The 6817-nt window shown below is 42.1% G+C and overlaps 1 long non-coding RNA gene across 1 annotated transcript; it reads right to left on the bottom strand.

Annotated features, from left to right (window-relative positions):
• Nucleotides 1-3626: 3626 nt before the first annotated feature.
• On the bottom strand, nucleotides 3627-5497 carry LOC140818264 (uncharacterized). The gene is made up of 3 exons (XR_012114933.1): nucleotides 5030-5497; nucleotides 4920-4943; nucleotides 3627-4683 (listed from the first exon to the last, which is right to left on the bottom strand). It is a non-coding gene; the product is annotated as an uncharacterized lncRNA (long non-coding RNA).
• Between the last annotated feature and the right edge of the window lie 1320 nt (nucleotides 5498-6817).

Raw genomic sequence — 6817 nt, 5'->3', positions numbered from 1 at the left:
AGAAATATTTCCAGAAGTTAATTTAGCTAACAAGTAAGTGCATTTAAGTTAAAAAGTAGGTTTGAGGATTTAATTTAGTTACTTGAGGTGATTAAGAAATAAGCCCATTTAAGTTGCATAATTAAGGGGTTAGCTCACTAAATTATTTAAAGGATTAGTGAGGCTTTTTAGAGTTATTAATTTAGTAAATAATCAACATTTCCCACTCATTTTTATTAGTAATATTTCGGTCACCCCATTATTGGCTAGACAAACTCTTTGCCAACTCATCAAACTTTGACCCTTTCTTGGTATTTAATTTGTAGGATAATTCTATGATTTTGGGAGCACCATTTAATTAATTATTAGAGCTTATCCTAGTCTACATTAGCAAGCTAATAATCGGCCATACCATTCTAGAAGCACCCCAACAATAGCTGATATCAAACAACCATTCAAATTCAAATTTGAGGGAGACTTGGTCTTGATTCTCCCTTATATTGTGCACCTCTTCTCCTCACCCTCTTAACCACTTATTCTCCCCCTCCCTACCACCGAAATCAACACCATTCAGCAGCCCTTTTCAGATTAAAAATCGTGGGAATTCAGTAGAAAGCTAGGAAGAAAATCGAGAGCAAGGAAAGGTAGAGAAGCAACTCCGTCTCCTCCGCACCGCGTCGTCGTTGTTTCGTTCATTTTCTTTCGAAACAAAACCAGGCATGTCTAGATTTCTTTCAAACCTCAATAAAGTCATATTATTAATTATTTTTCAGTACATGATCAGGTTTTATCATTGCAAAAATCGAAAATTTCAGTAGACAAGAAACAAAAATTCTGCACAGATTTTTATCGACTTTCATGCTTCACGTGTGGGTATGTTTTGTTTCTATTTCAGGGATGGATCGTTCCAGGGGCTCAAAGCTGCATATGGACATGTACTAGGACATGTTAGGGTCATGATAGAACATTGGTTCCAGCCCCATACACAATAGAATTCGTCAATGACAGCACATACCCCATGAGTGTCATATTGAGCTTAAAAAATTCAGATTTTCTGTCCAAGGAGAAGGGATCTGATCTTGGTTGCCCAAGGGCCTATAGCCATGGTTAGATCACTTCTATACCATTTCTAGGACGTGACTAAGTCGCCCTTTTGGTGGCTTGGTCCAAGGCTCATCAGTTTTTACGCAAAACATCCAAAACAGCCCCCTCCCCTCTCGCCCCTTCGGTTGGACAGCACTTGTGCTTCGGGTTTAGTTGGTTTGGTATGGATCTTGGTTGGCCTATGGCCCTTAGCCACGGTTCATACCATGCTCCTAGATGTCTAGATCGTGCCATGGTCAATCAAATGGCCACTGGAACGACACGAGACATCGATCATAGCATAAACACCTCACGCATACAAGATGCTCTCGGTTGGACCCTTCGGTTGAGTTGTGGTGTGATGCGGATTGTGGCTGGCCTAGGGCCCTTAGCCATGGTTCAAATCATTCCTTGGGACGTTGTGGAGAGGTTTTGGTCGGTGGTTCAAGCCCCAATGGCCATTAGCCTCGCAAACGACGCAAGCAAGCCAAGCAAGGTTGCTGTATTTTTGGGACAGCAACTTGCTGTGTCGGTTCGGTGGCTCGTTCGAGTTCTCGGTTGGCTTTTAGCCTATGGCCTTTGACTGGACAGTGCCCCTTTGAGTTGGGAAGGTCTTGTTTTTGACCGTTTGTGATTCGGATCATTTTTGAGGTCGTACGAGAATTTACGGTGCGATGTGCCAAATTGACTCTCGAAAGAGCGTTTCATGTTTTGGCCTCCATTTCACCTAGATTTCGACCCTCATCATTATAGGAGCATTATTTCAGTATTTTAAGCGTATTTTAATCATGACTATATGTCGGTTCAGGTTGGTTCGGAGTCATGATTAAATACGAAGTCATTAGGCGTCAGAGTCGCACTTTTTGAACGTAAATTGCATAGTTGGTCAAGTTTAAGCTATTGCATATTTTTCATGGCAGTTAGATTGCAGCGAGCCTGGGGACGATCCAATCCAATCCAGTTGGTAAAATACACAGGATATTTTCATTATGCCAGTTAATTATTTTACGTGCATGAAAATAGAAAATACTTATTTTGAGATTTATGCGATATTGCTTGTGGTCAATTCACTATGATGGGAGCATTATTTTATTCTGTCGCCAGTGACCGATCAGTTCAGTTTGGTACCACCCGGTCGCCAGTGACCGGCCAGCTCAATTCAGTTTTATACTCCCCGGTAGCCAGTTACCGACCAGTTCAGCTTAGTGCAGGGGCCACAGGCGTAGACCATAATCTCAACAGAAAATTTTACCAGTTATTTCAGTACAGGGCTCCAAGGAGCAAATATTTTTACTGTGATTTTCAGTTCAGTTATGCACGTATTATAATTACTCAGTACAGATTATTTTCAGCATGCCTCATGACATGATATTTTATCCCATGCATATTTTACTTCAGATTTTACTCGTTACCTGCGATATATGCATGCTGAGTCTTTAGGCTCACTAGACTTGATTGTTGTAGGTACTGATGAGGCCAGGGCCGAGGGCGGGGACCAGTGAGCCAGCTTGGGTCGGCAGTAGTGGCACCCGAGAACCTCAGTGCAGCAGTTGTTATTTTTCCGCAAACAATTTTATCAGTCGTTGGATAAATTTTAAATTGTTGTTGTTGGCAAACTTTATTTTTCCGCTGCTATTATTTTAAACACTGAATTTGATTCATGAGTCGATTTTATGAATGAGGCCATTTAAGTTCTTTTTTTTTAAAAAAAGAAAATTTTTTATTTTCCACAATTTTTCAAGCAAGGAGTTTTAGGGCCTTCACAGTTGGTATCAGAGCCTATGTTCTTGTATAGGGTTACACTACTACTGACCACGAGAAGCTCACGAAGTCACGCCTTCGGTCTGTAAGTTTTACTTTTCAGCATTTTATTTAAAGCACGTATTATTTTGACAGCATGCTTCCATGAAATAATTTCGACCAGATTTTCAGTATTTCAGTGTTCATTTCAAATAAATTATGGAATTATGCATGTTAGTTACGTATGTGTTATGTCGGAACAGTATGCCCCCTAGACGTCAAGTAGGACGCCCGAGAGGTGGTGGCGAGCACCGTCGCGAGGACGATGACGATCAGAGACAAGAGAGGCAGACACCTCCTCCTCCTCCTCCTCCTCCTCCTCCTCCACCTCCACCTCCACCCCCACCTGACATGAATGCCCAGATGCTAGCTGGGATGACACAGTTCTTCGCACAGTTTGCGGGGAATAATGCTGTGGTGACTAGGCCGACAGGGCCAGAGGCCGTTTACGAGCGATTCATGAAAATGCATCCAAACGAGTTTTCTGGGACGTCTGACCCCATGATTGCCGAGGGATGGATCAAATCCCTCGAGGTCATCTTCGAGTTTATGGAGCTGGGAGATGCCGACAGAGTCAGATGCGCCACCTAGCTGTTCATTGGAGATGCCCGCTTATGGTGGGAAGGAGCAGCAGTAGCCCTGACCTTGGCTACACTGTCATGGACACGCTTCACGGAGGTTTTCTACTCCAAGTATTTTGCGGAGGAAGTTCGCACCAGGTTGACCACCGAGTTTATGAGTCTGAGGCAAGGGGATATGACGGTTACTGTGAGGGCCCGTTATCCTAATAACGATTTATTAACATGCAATCATGATTAACCAGTAAACAGCGGAAAAGTGAGTTAAAAATTTGCGTTTGGGCCTATAAAAATTTCGGCATGACCTTCCCGTAAATAGGACATACCAGAAAATCAAATACTCAAAATAACAACATATGCCCTCAATAAACACAACAACATAAACATGTGCCAGCCCGACACGATCATGACATATACAAACCAAAATATCATAGAGCCAACAAGGCTCGATAATACCATAATACAATCCTCCAAATATATACATATATTATCTGGGAGACAGCAACACTACGCAGTACCTAAATACCACTGAGCCCACTCTCAAGGAGCTCTGGTACTTCCTGAGGCTTCCTCTCGAGCGCCTGAGGTCGAACCACCTGTCATGTCCACACACAAAAGACACGACAGCCCCCTCTCGGGGGTCAGTAACCCCAGTACGAGACATCAAGAAACCACGATATATGACATAGAAATGCAATGATGCCATGCATGAATGCAATGCATGAATAGGTGCAAGATATCAGGATATCAGAAGTCAAATGATCGATATCAGAAGTCAAATGATCGATATCAGGTCCACGAAGGCAGCGGACCGTGCCTGGGATATGGCCCAGCCTCGAAGCCAGCAACTACCTAAGCCGGACCGAATCAAGGTAGCCAAACATCTCCAGGACACCATATCATATCATATATATAACGGATCTCAACCGAAATATAACTGGATCTCAATAACAGATAGTCTCAATATGATATGTTCAGTGGTATTGATGTGTCTAACCAAAATAAAATGTGTGTGAACAAAAGAAATATTTTATTTTATTTTGCACATCAATTACCAACTGATAATATGCAAGTCAGCATACAATATCACATAAATCTGCAAATAGCGAATAAATCATACACAGGATCATCAGATGCCTCTGTCAGACATCGTGAAAATAACTGATCTCTACGTACCTCAACTAATTTACCAGTAACTTAAATCCTCAAGAAAGTCCTGGAAATGCCAACTCAGACAAATCACCTGAATATTAATTTAAATGGTCTTATTATCATATAACAATTCCATAACCATTCAAATTCACTAAAAATCCAATTTCAACAATTTAGGCATCTTAAATTCTTAAAATTCCAATATTCGGCTAAAATGCCTAAAATCAATCATTTCTATTGGTCGTCGCAAATATTCTTTTTAGCTTAAAATGACGCTAAACTAATATTTAAGCGACATCGATAAATTCTAGGTTTACGAGATTATACCTCCAACTCGCACAATACCGGAACCTACAACAAGAACCCAGTAATTAATTAATAATGATACAATATCGGAGTCGAAATTGAATTAAATTCACATAAACAACAATTCGCACCGATACAGCTTCCAATCCGAACAACAGTGGCTGAAATCGAACCTAACCCGAAGCTAACCGGCAACAGGCAGCAAACTCGCCGGAGAAGATGACCGGAATCACGCAAAAAAACGAAGGCGACGGGTCGTTCTCGAAAATTTACAAAAGTGGTATCAAAAGAAAGCTTACACCACAAAGAACAAAACCCCTCAATCAATTTTTAGTTTTGAGCGGCGGAAGACGTCGATTTCAACGGCGAAACCGGCGGCGCTTTTTTACGGGTTTTCAGGAATCACGATTTTACCTAGCAAGAGTGGTATCAATGGAAAGCTTACGTCAAGAGCTTTCCAACCGTATATTTATTTGAATTTTTCGACGACCGGTGAGGCCACAATCGGCGGTCAAAGTCGCGAAAATGGTTTGAAGCTTTCAAATGAAAGTTACGGGTTTCTGGAATTCACGGGGAGAGAGAAAGTGGTTTTTGGATGATTATTATTATTATTTCATATATATATATATATATATATATATATATATATCTTATATGTGTGTTTATGTTTTATCTTTTCGGTTCGAACTTGACCCGGTCTATTTTATTTCAACTTCCGTGTGCTGTAATATTTAAATATGCATAAACACACAATTTAATTATTTGGCTTAATTATTTTAAATTCCTCAATTTAAAATAATTAATCTTAATTATTGCCAAATAACATATAATTAAATCGGGTCATTACAGTTACGGAGTTCATCCGTAAGTTCGAAAGGGGCTGCCACTTTGTGCCCCTGATAGCGAATGATGCCAGAGCCAATTTGATGCATTTCCTGGTGGGTTTACGGCCGATCTTGCGCCGGGATGTTAGGGTGTCTGACCCTGCTACTTATGAGATCGCGGTCTCCAAGGCCTTAGCCGCAGAGCAGGATCTGCAGGATATCGAGAGGGATCGCCAGGGCAAGCGCCCAGTCCAGGCACCGCACCGCCCTCCTCCTCATCAGCATCAGCAGCAGAATAAGAGGCCTTTTCACGAACCGCCGAGAAACAGAGGCCAGCAGCAGCAGCAGCAGCAGCAGCCCCGAGGACATTTGAGCACCCAGTCTGTCCCAGGTGCTCACGCCGCCATCCTGGAGCGTGTAAGTCTGGCTCAGGAAAGTGTTTTAAGTGTGGCAGTCCAGACCACATGTTGCTGCAGTGCCCTCAGAGGAATCTGCCTACTCAAGGCAGAGTTTTTGCTCTCCATGCCACAGAAACAAACCCGGAGACTATGTTGTTGACAGGTAACTTTAAGCATTAAGTTATTATTCGAATTTCAGCGTTTTGGGAATCGGGATTTAGATTTTTGAACTTAGAACTATTATAGGATTTCATGCTCTACTCAGATTTATTTCGGGGGAATTAAGTTAGAAGAACTTTAACCTTTGCATGTATATAAGTTTAGTTCTTGTAGCTATTGGGTCCAACTTAGAGTTCCGATCTTTCAGGGAGAATTTTTATATCTGGTTCCGCTACCAAGGCCTTGATAGATTCAGGGGCCACTCACTCGTTTATTTCGGAGGTCTTTGCAAACTTTCTCAAGATCAAGACCATTGGGCTAGACATAGCCTTTTCAGTAGTGTTGCCGTCAGGCGAGGAGATGGCAGCTACCAATGTTATCCGAGATATAGATATGGAGCTGCACGGTAATCTTGTTTATGCGGACCTGATCGTGCTACCGATGCCAGAATTTTACATCATCCTAGGGATGGACTGGCTATTGAGGAACAGAGTGTTGATAGACTTCTAGCGGAGATCTGTTCTTGTCCGACCGCCTG

This window comes from Primulina eburnea, chromosome 17, assembly GCF_022965805.1.
Source record: "Primulina eburnea isolate SZY01 chromosome 17, ASM2296580v1, whole genome shotgun sequence".
Taxonomy (NCBI): Eukaryota; Viridiplantae; Streptophyta; class Magnoliopsida; order Lamiales; family Gesneriaceae; genus Primulina; species Primulina eburnea.
The sequence above is the reverse complement of the archived record's forward strand: the minus strand, read 5'-3'. Positions and strand labels throughout refer to the sequence as shown.